The sequence below is a fragment of the Antechinus flavipes genome, chromosome 3 (genome assembly GCF_016432865.1).
Source record: "Antechinus flavipes isolate AdamAnt ecotype Samford, QLD, Australia chromosome 3, AdamAnt_v2, whole genome shotgun sequence".
NCBI lineage: Eukaryota > Metazoa > Chordata > Mammalia > Dasyuromorphia > Dasyuridae > Antechinus > Antechinus flavipes.
Window position 1 is genome coordinate 577,804,121 of NC_067400.1, and position 14,951 is coordinate 577,819,071.

Below are 14,951 nucleotides of genomic sequence, written 5' to 3' on the forward strand. Positions count from 1 at the left end.
ATCCACCACCTGGGGAGGGCTGGATGGGAAACCTAATTGGGCTTCTGAAACCAGAATTGACAGCTCAAGGGTTGCTGAGTCTGAAATGATAGGTCTGCAAAAGAAGCCTCTAACTTGACCCTTCCTCATTCTGTTTTTCTTTCCAGCTCTAAAGAAGCAGGCCTGTGTAGGGGGAGTGGGCCACAGTGTCCCTCTTAGGACTGCTCACTCTTGTAAACTCACAAGGTTACCTGGATATTCCTTCTGGGAAGTGTCATTCACTTAAGATCAGAAGAGAGGAAACTCAAAGAAAGCTTTGGCCAGGTGAGAGATAGGTTGGCTCCCTTAAAGCTATCAGAGGACAAATCTTCCTGTTAGCTGGGAAGGGAATAAGGAATATGTGACAAGTTATCTCTTCTAAATACTGGCTCACTTCAAGGGTCAGGAATCCCATAGTCATCAGTTCTTTTTAATTTAAAACCAGTGAGATAGCTTTTTGTCATTGCCTACTATTGACAGGACCAGGAATCACTATTCCTTATGTCAGTCAATAATAAGTATTAAGTACCTACTATGCGCCAAGCATTTGAGACAGAAAAGAAGGCAACCTCCCCCTGCCAAAAAAACAAAACAAAACAAAACAAAACACCAATCCTCACTCTCAAGAAATGAATAGGCTATTGAGGGAAACAACATGTAAATACCTATGTATAAACAAGACAAATACAGAATGAACTGGAGATAATGGTGACTTGACTTGAAACCAAGCGAGCTTTGTTCCATGTGTGCTTCAAGGTCTAGTTCCCTACCCCTCAGGCCTGTCCACCTATTATGTTTATAAATTGGAGCAAACAATGTTGATTCATTTATGCTTCTCAAAGGTGGAAATTTTGATTGGAAAATTCTAACAAGCAAACGTGCCTTTCTACACATTATTGGTAGGGATATAGAGTCCAGACATAATAGAAAACATTTCAGCCATTAAAGTGTTGCTGGTTTTGTCACAGAGGATCACCTATATCAGTGCCTCCTAATTCTCAATCTGGTACTCTTTCACCTAGGGCAGCTAGGGGCAGCAAAGTGGATAGCATCTTGGGCCTGGAGTCAGGAAGACCTGAATTGAAATATGGCCTCAGATACTGCATGATCTCTTTGTCTCAGTTTCCTCATCTGTAAAATGAGCTGGAGAAGGAAATGACTAACTACTCCAGTATCTTTGAGAAGAAGATCCCAAATATGGTCACAAAGTTAGACATAACTGAACAACAGCATTCTTTCATCTACAAGGGACTGTCTCCTTTAGCTCGAAGCACATTTTTCTGTGGCACCAAGATTACTGATATCCTTGAGCCATGGAAATCTTGATCATGGAAAAATTGATTGTTTGAGATTAGATTCTTCTGTAATCAGTTGAGTTCAACAAATATTTCTTGAGTCCCTACTCTGTTTGGGGTGTTTTTTTAGAGATGTGCTATTAATCATTTAATTGGGGGAGATGTATGTACAATATATCTTTAAATTTAATTTGCATTATTAACATTTTATCCATTGCTTTTTTAGATCTGGAATCAACAAATCCACAAACCAAGTCCTGATTTATAGCATTTGTCCATTCCAGGTATAAATCCTGGAAATTTAACAATCACCTCTCTGGAATCTGGATGAGCTGGATTCAGCTAATTTGCTTGATGTTTGGGACAAAACCCTTCCACAGTCCCTATTCTCAAGTAGCTGAAATACAGGTACACAAATTGCCATAACACAAGTCAGAATGAGAAAAGTGCAGAAATCATAGAGGATCAAGGGATCTGCGGAGATGGGGCTGAATAATATATTTCCTTTAACAAGGAAATTAGGGAAGACTTTAGACTTGAATAGAACCTTGAAGGAAGAGCAGGATTTTATCAGGCAGGGACTGGAGGCTGGAGACCAGTATGGTGGTAAAATACCGTCTCCTTAGAGGAGAAATGCCCAGAGATGAGACCAGGACAGTAAATAGAATGGCAAACGGTGCAGCACCTGCTCATCTCTGTCTCCCTCTAGTGATCATCATGGCATCCTAAAATCAGGCGCCAGCATTTGTGGAGGGAGCAAATTTCCAACACAGAAATCCCTTCCTTTTTTCCTCCTGCCTGCTGAGTGTCCATAGGTTTCTCCCCACTCTTCCCCAGGAGGGCGGACCTTCTCTAGACCTCTGCCTTAGAGAACCAGGGTAGGTCTGTTTATGTGTGTTGATGACTTTGTGAAGGAAAACTAGATAGGACAGGGGATAGAGCCCCCAGCCTGCGGTCAGGAAGTTGAGTCCAAATGTGTCCTTAGAGACTTATTAACTGTGTAACCCTGGGCAGGTCACTTCACCTGTTTGCCTCAGTTTCCTCATCTGTAAAATGAACTGGAGAGGGAATGGCAAACTACTCTAGAATCTCTGCCAAGAAAACCTCAAATGAAGTCACGAAAAAGAATGACATTACTGAAATGACTCAAAACCAACAAACAACAATGTGCCTTTGTGAACATGTTTGGGCACAATTACATGCATGTTGGTATCTCTATGCAAATGTGTATACTGTGGGTTTTCTGGATTTCTGAAATTTGGGTTTGGGTACCCCAGACTCTGCTTCCCCTTGATGCCCTAAGTTGCTTCAAAAATAACTTTTTTGGAATCAATTAACTAATGAATCAAAACGTATTTATTAAGTGCCTGCTGTTTGCCAAGTACTACATTAGGCACTGACGTCTTTAAAACAAGAATAATAACATTCACTACCTACTTCATAGGGTTATTAGGAGGAATAGACTTTGTAAAACTTAAAAGCTAGAGAAACCATAAGAATAAAAGCATTATGATATTTGTGCAGTAGTTTATGGCTTGTGCACATTATTTCATTTGATCTATGGAGGGGGGACTTACTATTCATCATCTCCCGACACTCTAAACCCCTACCCCACCACATCTTTCACTGTAAGTGGGTGGGCTATTCTGCTTAAGGCCACCAGGAATCACCTGGAGAGGAGTCATGGGCCAGAGCTAAGAACATAGGTCTGAGGAGGAGGAAGAGGAGGGCTAGATTGGAGAGCAAGAATGAAGGGTTCAAGGGCAGTAAAGTACCTCAAGTAATATTTATTTTTTCCCTGTAGAATGTAAGTTCTGGTTATATTTTCCCCATCTCTGCCTCCACATAGGAGACTTTGGGAATATTCTATGATTATTTTCCATTGTATATTGTGTATCAAAAAGACTGCTTATTTGGGAATTAGGTATGCATACCAAAGATACCAACTCTTTTTTCTTGGAAATGATTTAGACAATAAATAATGTAAACCTCTAAAGCCAGTGGCTCTCCTCACCCATAGTCACATGTATCTGTGAATAATAATAATAATAATAAACAAACATTAGCCAGCATTTATGGATTTCTTTAAGATTTCCAAAGTGATTTACAAACATCATCTCATTTCATCCACACAATAACCTTTAGAGGTAGCCATCACTATTTCCAGTGATGAGAAACAGGAGCTTCTTTCTGTTCTTTACCTCTGAGTTTGTTTTACCCTGCTTCCAGGTGAAGGAGCAGTAGAGACAGCTGGGAGCCTGGAAGCCTTAAAAGGTCAGAAATCCTTCTCTTAGAAGCAGAGGTTGGGGAAATCCCAGCAACCTGAAGAGTTGGGAGAAGGATCCCTGAGTTTATAATGGCTATATTTGGGTTTCATCTGCTAATTTGAAAAGTATATGCCAGAGCAGGCTCTCCACAGAACCTCATATAGATCATTTGATCTCCCATCTTTGGTCCTTTCTATGCCTGGAAATCCCTCCCTGACTCTACCTTTGGATTCCCAGGTTTCTTTCAAGATTCAGCTAAGGTTTTTACATGAGGCTTTTCTTGGATCCCCCCAGGCCCATTACATTCCCCCAGTTACTTTATATCTGCCTTGTATGTGTTTTCTATTACCAATATATGTGCAAAAAAAAGTAGCAGTCCTTTTTGTAGTGGCAAGGAACTGGAACTGAGTGGATGCTCATCAGTTGGTGAATGACTGAATAAGTTCTAATATGTGAAGGTAATGGAATATTATTGTTCTGTAAGAAATGACAAGCTGACTGATTTCAGAAAAACCTGGAAAGACTTATGTGAATTGTTGCTAAGTGAAATGAGTAGAACCAAGAGAACATTGTGAGCAGTAACAATATTATGTGATGATCAACTGTGATTGACTTTTCAGCAATGAGATGATTCAAGACAATTCCGATAGACTTGTGATAGAAAGAGCCATTCATATCCAGAGAGAACTATGGAGACTGAATGTGGATCAAAGCATAGTATCTTTACCTTGTAGTTGGTTTTTTTCCCTTTTGATCTGATTTTTTTTCACAGCATGATGAAGACAGATTATGTTTAGAAGAACTGCACATATTTAATGTGCAATGTTTGCTGTCTAGGGAAGGAGGAGTAATGGAGAAAATTTAGAACACAAGGTTTTACAAAGGTGAATGCTGAAAAGTATATTTGCATGTATTTGGAAAAATAAAAAGCTATTACTAAAAATAAAACAAAATAATATACATGTAAGTTGTCCCACCCCCCATGTATGTTCCTTGAGAGCAGAAATGATTTTCTATTTTGTCTTCTTATTTCCTGTCCAGAGTACAATGTGAATAATAAGTATTTAATAAAGACTTGATGATGAAGGAATACCTGTTTAAATGAATCCCTACTTTCCAGAAGAGGAAACAGATTCAGATATTAAGTAACTTTCTTAAGACTGGTTACATCTTCTGTAGGAGGTGATTTGAGGAATCATAGTACAATTACCCTATAACCTCCTCTAGGGCTGGGAATATCTTTTGCCTTTCTTTGTGCCTGATGAGTACATCCCTAATAAATGCTCCTCGACTATGAAAAGAATGGGAGATTGATCAGTTATCAACAAGCATTTATTAAGCACTTACTATGTGCCAGACACTGTGCTAAGCTCAGAGGATACAAAAAAAGAACAAAAACTGCGCCTGCCCTCAAGGAGCTTATAGTCTAAGGGAGATATGAAAATGAGGTATATACAAGATATATGTTGAGTAGATGGGAGCTAATTCCTGCCGCTGGAGTAATCGGAAAAATTCCAAGGTAAAATACGAGCTGCCCAACTGGCAGGGAAGACCCGGAAAGCTTCCCAGGAGATGGGGGAGGGGAGAAAGGGGGCAGAGGAATCTCCCCCTCACCCCGCCCTCCCCTCAGCCAGAAGCACAGAAACCAAAGTATCTACAGCCGTGTGGCCTTTGAGCTAGTTTCGCTACAAACTCTCTTAAGTTTCCGTTTCCTTATCTTTAAATGGAACGGTTGGATAAGGGTTCGAAAGTCCCTTCCAACCCTGGATCGATGATTTCCAAGGCGCGAGTTGTTTTATTTATGTGTTTCCAGATGCTAGCGCCACCCCGGGAGCGAGGCCCACTTTGGGGGATTGAACTGAAGGTCAGCTTCAAAGACAAGTTTGAAGGGAATAGAAGGCCAGGCGTGGGAGAGGTCCAGACCCCTTCCAGTTCTAAGATTGAGATTCTCACCTCTGCCCTCTGACCTGTCTCACTGCTGCAGCTCACTAACCTACCTCCAACCTCTCCCCTATCTCCACCTCCGACCCTTGTCCCCTGTTCTGGCTCTTGATCCTTCCCTTCCCCCGGAGGCCCAAAGCAGAATCTCCCACCGACCTCCGCGCAATGGGTGGGGGACTAAGGGGACTGAGAAACGGAAAGAACAGCTCCAAAGCCCGGGGAGCCCAGGGCCTGAGGAGCGCTCGGGGAGAGGCGTAGCGGTCCCTTGCACTGCCCTCAGAGCCTCAATAAGCGGCTGACAGAGTGATTCCGCCACTACGTCCCCCCCGCCCCCCACCTTCGGCCTTCGGTTCTTCCACGCCAGGCTCCTGTTTGCTCAGTGGGCGGGGGAAAGTGGATGAGAGGTGTTTTCTCAGTAAACACGGCGGGAATCCGGGTAGCACACGCATCCTCACCCGCGGCTCACTGTCTTGGAAGCTCAGCTTGAGAAGAAAGGAAGGCGCGTCCAAGGAAAACTCGTCCTCGACGGCCCTTGCCCGGCCATGACCGATCGGCCCCGGCCGCGGCCGCGGCTCCGGAATCTGGGGTCCCGGCTGGCCCGCTTCCTGAGGGGTCTGGGGGACCGGAAGGACAGGAGGGGCAAAGAGCCATCTCTGCCGGGAGAGCCTAGAGTCCGGGACAGGTGAGGGGGTGGAGACTTGGCACTGGGAAGTCACACGCCTCGTGCGTGACAGTTGGTCTCTGGAAGAAGGGGTCTCATAGTCTGGGATGGCTCAGCGCTGGGGTTCAAGGGTGGTGGCTTCTGGTGGCTGCACACAGAGTATTAGCGTCAGAGGAAACAATATCAGATATAGATCCAGATCATTAATTAGGTTTTGGAGTTTTAGAGCTGCCGTGGACCTTAAAATAGTAGGATACAGAATCCTAAAGCTGAAAGGAAACAGACTAATTCCTGGACTTTTGTAGTATTTAGGGCAGGAGAGGACTTTAAAGGTCAGAGAAATACAGCCACGAGAGGCCATGTGAGATAGGAGATAATGGTCCTGGAATCGTGATCATCTAGGCTTATGTCATACCTCACACACACTAGTTACGGGATGTAGCATTGAAGTGAGAGCACCCAGCTGGATTCCAACCCCTCCTGCATGGGATGCTTATTAGCATTTGGGCAAATCACATTTCCCAACCTCTGTTTCCTTATCTGCAAAAACTGTCAGATGAAGTAACTTCTTGGGTACCCTCTGTCTCTAGATTTATGATCCTCTCTCTGACCCAAGAGAAGCCATCAATCTCTCAGAGACCCCAAACATTTCTCAAAGATTCAGGGATTCTCAAAGTGGGATCTGGGGACCTGGAAGTTGAAACTAATAAATAATAATACTTAATAATAAAACATTTAAATTTCTACTATTGTAAACCTCAATAGACATAACTCACAAAAAGAAAAGCTCTTTGAGGAATTCTGAATAATTTTTAAGCGAGTAAAATCAAAAGGTTTAAGAATTGTTGCACTAAGAATAAAAATTGGAGACCAGTCACTGCTCTGCATGGGCCAAGGAATTTTTTTAAATAGATCTTTCCTACGTAGATAAAAATCCCAACTCTAGGCCAAAAAGGGAAAAGAAATCCAATTTCTTCATTTTATATATGGGAAAACTGAGGTTCAAAGAGGGAAAAGAGAAATGCTAAAGAATACAAGGAAAGTTAGTTGCATAATTGATATTAAAATACATTCATTATTCATTTCAAGGAAAACTAGAGAATTTGACAAGAGGCTGAGAAAAGGCAAGCGAATTGCCTATAGCCATAGGACAATCAAAATTTTAAAAGCTCCCAAAACAATAAATAACATATAGCCCCTAAAGGTTTTCAAAGCACCATATATGTATTACCTCAGTTGCTCTTCACAACAGTCCTGAGAGGTAAGTGCTATTATTACCCTCACTTTACAGATGAGGCAGAAAAGATCTCTGGATCTGGAATCAGAAGTCCTGAATTCATATTCTACTCTGTGACCTAGGTCTGTTTCCTCATCTGTAGAATGAGGAGTTGAAGTAAAGATCCTTTCCAGCTGTAAATATATGAATCTACTTCCAATCTATTATCCTTGTACAATTTTTGAATTCCTAAACTTTAACCCTTTTAGCACTCCTGCCCCAGGCTTGTGGGTGTGGTGGGAACCAGCTGGGTTGGAACTCTAGAGGTTCTAGTAATGCTTTTGCCTCTAATTCATTGTTTGATCCTGGGTAAGGCAGTGGAAATTCATTTCAATTCATTTACTCAAACATTTGTTAATTACCCATGTTAGGTGGGAAAAGAAAAAAAAAAGTCCCTGTTCTTTTAAGGAGTGTTAAATTCTATTGGGGGTGAGGGGAGGACACACCCTGAACACAAATAAATAAATAAATAAATAAATAAATAAATAAATAAATGGGTGACCCGTAAAATCCTTTCCAGATCTAAATCTATGATCTAATAGACCTCAGTTTCCCCAGCTGTAACATGAAGGAGGTTGTTCTCCGAAGCCTCTTCCAGCTCGAACAGGCTGTGAGTGCATGAGCGTACATCATACCTAACCTCCTTATAACCTGAATTCTTCATCCTCAAAGCTCCCCGACTTGATGAAAAGCCCTGTACATGAGCATGGGGTTGTAGAGTGTGCTTAGTCTTTGAATGTTTGTACTCGGTAACAGCTGCAATTTGTTTAGATCTTATCTGGGGCCCCGGCTGTCATCAGGCAGCCTCCTGGCCAGCTGTGTGTGCTCTAGGTCTGAGGCTGGGGGAGGGGGTAGCGGAGAGAAAGGGAAAGCTGGGGGCCTGGGACCGCTAATCAAGATGTCCCGTTTGCTGAGGGAGGAAGGACCGGACAGGGGCTGACCTGGGACCTTCAGGGAGAGAATGTCAGCTCGGAAGGTCCCCTGGATTATGGAATATTAGTGCAGGGAGGGAGCTTAGAACACAGAATGTTAAACGGTCTAATGTTCTGTGGAAGGTTGGCAGAAGGGCCGGGGTGATGGACACTGCCCGACATCTGGAGATTCCCCCCTTTCCCCTCCCCAGGGCTCCTGGGGCATCTCCCTGGAAGCCAGATAAATACCAGTCAGACCTTTAACCCCACTGAGAGAAGCCACACCCCGCCCCGATTGGCAGAATCTGTGGGCCGCACCCCTCTCCATCTCCCTCTGCCTCCTGCCCCAATCTGGGAGCTCAGTCGCCTACCCCGGCCTACCTGAGAGAAGGCGGGGCAGGGAGGAGTGAGTCAGGAGGAAGAGAGTTGGATGACGGGCTCTGCATGTGGGTGCCTGTCCATGGGACCGGACCGTGTTCGCATGAGGCCGTGGGAATGCAGGGCCCTGGGCATCTTAGAGTTCCTTCCCCATGCCAGGGTGCCAGGGCTTGGGCAAGGCAGAAAGCCAGGAGGAATCGGGCTTCCTAGGGGTAGAGGGTGGGATCCTGGCTCTGGTTCTCTCTGTTCTTGCGTCTGCCTCCCCTGTATCCATTTGTGTCTGTCTCTGTTCCCTCTCTGTATCTCAGCTTCCAAATCTGCACAATGAAGACAAAGTAGAGGAGCTATCAGGCTCCTCCTGGCTCTGACGTACCACGTTCCCATGCTATCTCCAGCTCTGCCATTCTGTGTTCTAAGGACCCTCCCAGTGCTAACATGCTGTGTTTTAAGGTCCCTTCTAGCTCCGACTTTCCACGTTTTTAGTTCCTTCCCAGTTTTGCCATTCTGCGTGCTAAGTTCTCTCCCAACTAGGACATTCTTTATTCCAAGGTGATTTCCAGTAATTGGTAATTCTCTCATTTTTCTGTTTCTGTTCCAGTTCCTAGCCAGCTTTCAGTTCAGTGGATCTTTAAGGGATTGAATGGAGACAGTGTGTGTACGTGTGTGTGTGTACATGTGTGTGTGTGTGTGTGTGTGTGTGTGTGTAGGGGATAAACAGAATAGAAGCAGAATCATTTCTTTTATGATTCCAATGGACTTAAGAGGCGTCCTATATTATAGCTGGCTTTCCTTGCCCACTCTTGGATAGGAGTAATACTTAAGTTCCAAGGCAAGGTCCCTTAATCTTTTGTATCATAGACCCCTTTCATAAACTGATGGAACCTATGGATTCCTCAGAATAAGGTTTTAAATGCATAAAATAAAATAATTAAGATTATAAAGAAAGTCAATTATATTGAAATACAGTTATCAGAATTTTTTTTAAGTTCATCAACCCCGGGTTAAGAACCCTTGCTTTAAAGGAATGGAATGAAGGGGCCAGAGCTGTAACTAGCATGGTGGGGGGCGCAAGGAGGGGAGACAGGATTTTGCCCTTTTTTTACACAAAAGAACATATTTTTGTTCTTTGAAATGATTGTTGTGCTTCTTCCCTCTGATAACCAATTTCCAATGGATAGAAGTAGTCTTGAATCATTTCCCTGGGATCTCTGGCCATGGCATCCCTCTTTTGGACCTTGTCTTCCTCCCCCATTCCTCAAGTGGGCAAGAGTAGGGCTAGACCCAAATGTCTGTTTTCTTTTTTTCCTTTCTTTTTTTTTTTCCTGAGGCAATTGGTTAAGTGACTTGCCCAGAATCACACAGCCAGGAAGTGTTCTGAGTCTAAGGTCACATTTGCACTCAGGTCCTCCTGACTTCAGGGTTGGTGCTCTATCCACTGCACCAATGAGCTGTCCCTGTCTGACTGGTTTCCATGCTGCCCCTGACTCCCCCCACCTTTGTCCCACCATTTGGTTTGCCCCAGGTGAAATTATTCTTATAGGGAAAAGTCTAACCTTGAGGGATCTGGACAAAGGGGCAAGAGACACTGTTCACCCTTGTATTCTCTGGTACTCTCTCCTAGGCCCTGGGGAGGTCAGAGCTGTCCAGACCTGGTTCAGAGCAGCAACATCAATCACGACAACAAGGTAATGATCATGATAGCAGTTGTTATTTTAAATAATAATCTCAATAAGAATAACACCTAATAGGACTATTTACTGTGTCCTTTTGTGTCAGTGACTTCCTACTGGTGCCCCATAGCACCAGAGATTATCTCTAAGTTCCTATTTCCACAGAACATTGCTTGTTCCAAAATGTTTTCTTTATCACAAAGTAGATAATGAAAGTTCCATTACCCCCATTTTTTCAGAGAAAAAACTAGAAAGGGGAAGTTCCTCCTCAAAAGAACACATCATTTCATCTTTTTTGGAGGCTTGTGAGGTGGGAGGCTTACAGAAATGGGACTCTGGCACCAAAGAGGGCCCAAGCGAGGTTCCCATGGGAGCCATGGAGAAAAGGAAGGGAGACTTGAATCTAAGGCCCAGGATGCTCCCCCATTGCCATCTGGGTCAAACCTAACCAATCAATCAACGAGCCGTGCTTATTGCTGGAGACAGAGGTACCAAAAATAAAATAATCCCTACCCTCAAGGAGCTCACATTGGACCAGAATCATCCTCCCTCAGAGCCTAAATTCTGCCCTTTCTTTAGAATTATTGCTGCCTACTCAGCACAGTCAGCACTGACCCTCCCACCTGAACATACACACATATACACGTGCACATCCCCAGTTCCTACAGACGTCACCAGTCCTGGATACTTTGCCCAGAAAAGGACAGAGCGCTTTATGATCCTTTCTGTGGCTTCATCCAGTCTGGGGTTCCCCAAAATGGGGCACAGCTGTTTTAAGTACCCCGCACTGGCCTGACCCCTCAGGCTCTCCCCTCCCGTCCTGACAGGGCTCCTGCCAGCTCTGACCCTGACTTCCTGGGTGACCTTTGGCAAGCAGGTAATTTCTCAGGATTCCACTTCCCAGCGGGGCCTCCTCCCTGCCATGCTGCCTGGAAAGGGCTGTCTTAAGGACCGAGCCTGCCTGGCACGTCAGTTGGCACTTCCTACCCCCTAACAACAACAACACCAAACAGCAGTCAGTGGCTGTGGGCGGGGGCAGCTGGGAAGAGGGGCAGAGTCCGGGCCCTGCCTATGGGGAAGGTGGGGCTATACCCATGGAGGACGGGGCCAAGTCTGTCAGGACCCAGTCACTGCCTATGCCTCCAGTGCCGGCCCCTTAGTCCAGGGGAGACCAGGGTTGTGCCCGAGGGTCCCCCCTCGCTTGGGGAGCTCTCGAGCCCAGGACCTGCGCCAGTCAGGAGGCAGGGAAGCGTATGAGCTCTTGAAGAATTGAGAACACCCTCTCATTTTGTGCGGCTGTGGGCGGGGGTGGGAAATGAAGGCTCAGAAAGTGAAATGGTTGACCCTGTGTCACACAGCCAAATGAGTGGGAGCTCTCAGCTTGATCTAGGTGTTCTGACTCCGAGTTAAGTGTCCCTTCTGTTCCACTAGATCTGAGGACAATGACAGGGTGGTGGGAGGGAGGTTTTGAGGGAAATGCGTCTACACAGCCTCTTGACCCCTGTACATCCCTGGAGAGGGAGGCAGTCCGGCTGGCCTTGACCATGGCTCCTAGCTCTGCCTTCCAGGACCGAGCCCAGCCTTGACTCCTCGCTCTGCCCTCTGGGATTGAGCAGGAATAAGTGTAATTCTTTTCTAAAAGACTCCTTCATATACTCAAGGCAGCGATCGTGTTCTCCCTTAAAGCTGCTCTTATTCGGGCTAGCCATTCTCAGGAACTTCTACCAAGTCTCAATGGCCCGGATTCAAGGTCCCTCCCCATCTTGGGCACCCTTCTCGGGATGAGGTTGAGCTTATCACTGACCTTCCTAAATACCTCCCAGAACTCTGTCTGTTCTGAGCTGAGCGGGAAGGACAAGGAGTCGGGTCCGAAGGGGCCGTGAGGTATGATGGCCTGTGATTACTGTGTCCCCAGGCAGGCGTCCGGAGCAGCTCGGAATGGGACCTGCAGAACTGGGACCTGGGCCGCTGGCCCCGGAAAAGAAGCCTGGGGACATCCACTCCTTCCTTAGGGCGACTGCAGAGACCAGCTGTGGGCAGTGCCTCTGACCTCGCCGGCTGCACTCCTGCCCAACTTAAGGCCTTAGGGTTCGCGGGAACCCCAGGATCTCCGTCCCTGCTACAGTCCCAGGAGGAGGAGGCCGCTGGTCTCAGACAAACCTTGACCTGCCATGAGGTGGATGGGCAGAACAGGGGGCCCTTTGATGCGGCCCCTTTGGGTTCTAGAGGTGCTGTTCTTCAGGAGGCAGCCCCTATCTCAGGCCTCCGTGCCCAGGGGGACACCCCTGACAGCTCCAACACCCCACAGCCCCGAGATTCGGTGGGGACTCAGCCTGCCCTCACCCTTCCAGTGCCCTTTCTCACTCCTCAGCAAGCAAACAGGGACAGCTCTCACGGTTGCTCGACAGAGCACTCTGTTGTTGGGGAGCCAGAGCCAGCCCTCGATGGCCCCCTGTCAGCCGGGACCACCCGCTACCATATCACCGTCACCCTGCAGGGGGAGAGAGGGGTGACTACCGGGGAGGGTGGAAGGGAGCCAGAGCGTGTAGCGCCAGTGCCGTGGGAGCTGAAACCGGCCCAACCAGCTCCTTGCCCAGGCAGCCCTGAGGAATTCCGGGGCTGCCGGGCGAGGGTGCAGGCCCCTCCCCAGGAGCCACGCCCCATCACGGGGTGCCCCGACTCCCGGCCCTGGGAACCCCAGTTGAAACAGGACCGGTGCCCAGGGAGAGCAGGCGAGCCTGCTGGGAGCTGGACCACAGAGGCCCCTGGATCTTTGGACCCAAGGTGAGTGGTGTAGGGCTCCGTTGACAAGAGACATATTGACCCCATTCTGTGAGCCTACCTTCTCCTTCCAACTAGGAATTCATTCATTCCTCTCCTCCGGCTCTGAGCTCTGTCCTTCTCCACCCTCATCCCAATCCCCAGCCTGGGAATTGACTGTATTCTCTCCCTTCTCCGTCCTGTCAGTCCCTCTATGCAGTTTCCTTTCAGGTGACTAGAGGCCAGCCCCGGTCTTGCTCTCCCCTCTGTGTGACTGACCAGGGCAATGCCCAGAGTCACAAGGGAGTCACCCCATCCCCACCCTCTGAAGGGATCAGGAGCCCAAATCCTGGCCTGGGAACCTGCTTCTGGTCTTACTTCCACTGCCAAGGTGCTGAGTCTCCTGAGGCAAATTGTTCAGCCTTTCTGGGCCTGAAGCTGTCAAGTGCATCTGGGGCTGGGTTGGTAAGGAGGCGGCAGGATGATGCTCTGGAGTCCTGGGAGTGGTGAGCCGTAGGGGCCAGGGGGCTCGTCATCTCAACAAAAATTATGGCAGCACTAAAATTAACCACTGATGTTGTGGGTTACTGGAGGGAGACAGCGGCCCGAGGGCTCCTGGCCTGAAGGAGGTGGGCAGCTCTGGAAGTAGAAAAAGAGAGGGGAGATTTGTAGTTTCCTTTGGCTAAGGAGAAGCCATCCTAGGACTTAACAGTGAGATCAAAAATTAAATAGCTTCAAATATCCATTCTCATGAATCTGTGGACTCAGAGGTTTCCCATAATGCCTACTTGTCTTCCTGGGGGATCTCGGGACCATGATCATAGGAATGCTGGGAGGAACCTCCATTTCCATCTAATTCAACCCCCTCATTTTATGGAAAGGAAATTGGTACCAGAGAGGTGAAGTGATTTATCCACACTGGGAGTAAATGCCAGAATCTCCTCCCCCTATTATATCAACTTGCCTTCTGAAGAGAAAGTCCTTTCTAAATTTCCCTGGTTCTTGTAGCTATAGAGCTTTCAGGTCATCTCAGAAAATGGATGAATAAAAATAGAATTAATCATTTGCTAGGTAACAACCACTAGGAATACCAGTGTAAAAGTGAGACAGTCCCTGTTCTCAAGGAACTTATATTCTTTTTTGTTGTTGTTGTTCTAATATATTTTAAAATAGTAGCTTTTTATTTTCAAAATACATGCAAAGATGTTTTAACATTGTCTTGCAAAACCTTGTGTTCCACATCTTTCTCCTTCCCTTCTCCTTACCCCCTCCCTAGACAGAAGTAATTCAATATAGGTTAAACATGTACAATTCTTCTCAACATATTTTTACATTTATATTCTAACAGGAGGAAAGATCGTGTATATAAGGGAATGGTGGCTGAAGGAAGGGTATTTTGATCTGAGAGGCAGCATAGTCTAGTGCAGGGGTCCACTATTGGGCCAGATGCAGCGGCTGAGGACATTTATCCCCCTCACCCAGGGCTATGAAGTTTCTTTATTTAAAGGTCCACAAAACAAAGTTTTTGTTTTTACTATAGTCCGGCCCTCCAACAGACAGTGAACTGGCCCCCTATTTAAAAAGTTTGAGGACCCCGGTCTAGGGATTAGTATCCTGTTCGTGGAATCAGGAGAGCTGACTGTAAATCCTCCCTTAGATGTTTACTAGCTGTGGAACCATGGAAATGTCACTGTACTCTAAATTTTTGTTCCTTCATCTGTAAAATGGGTTTTAATAATAGCTGGAGCATCTACTTTGCAGGGATTGGGGGAAG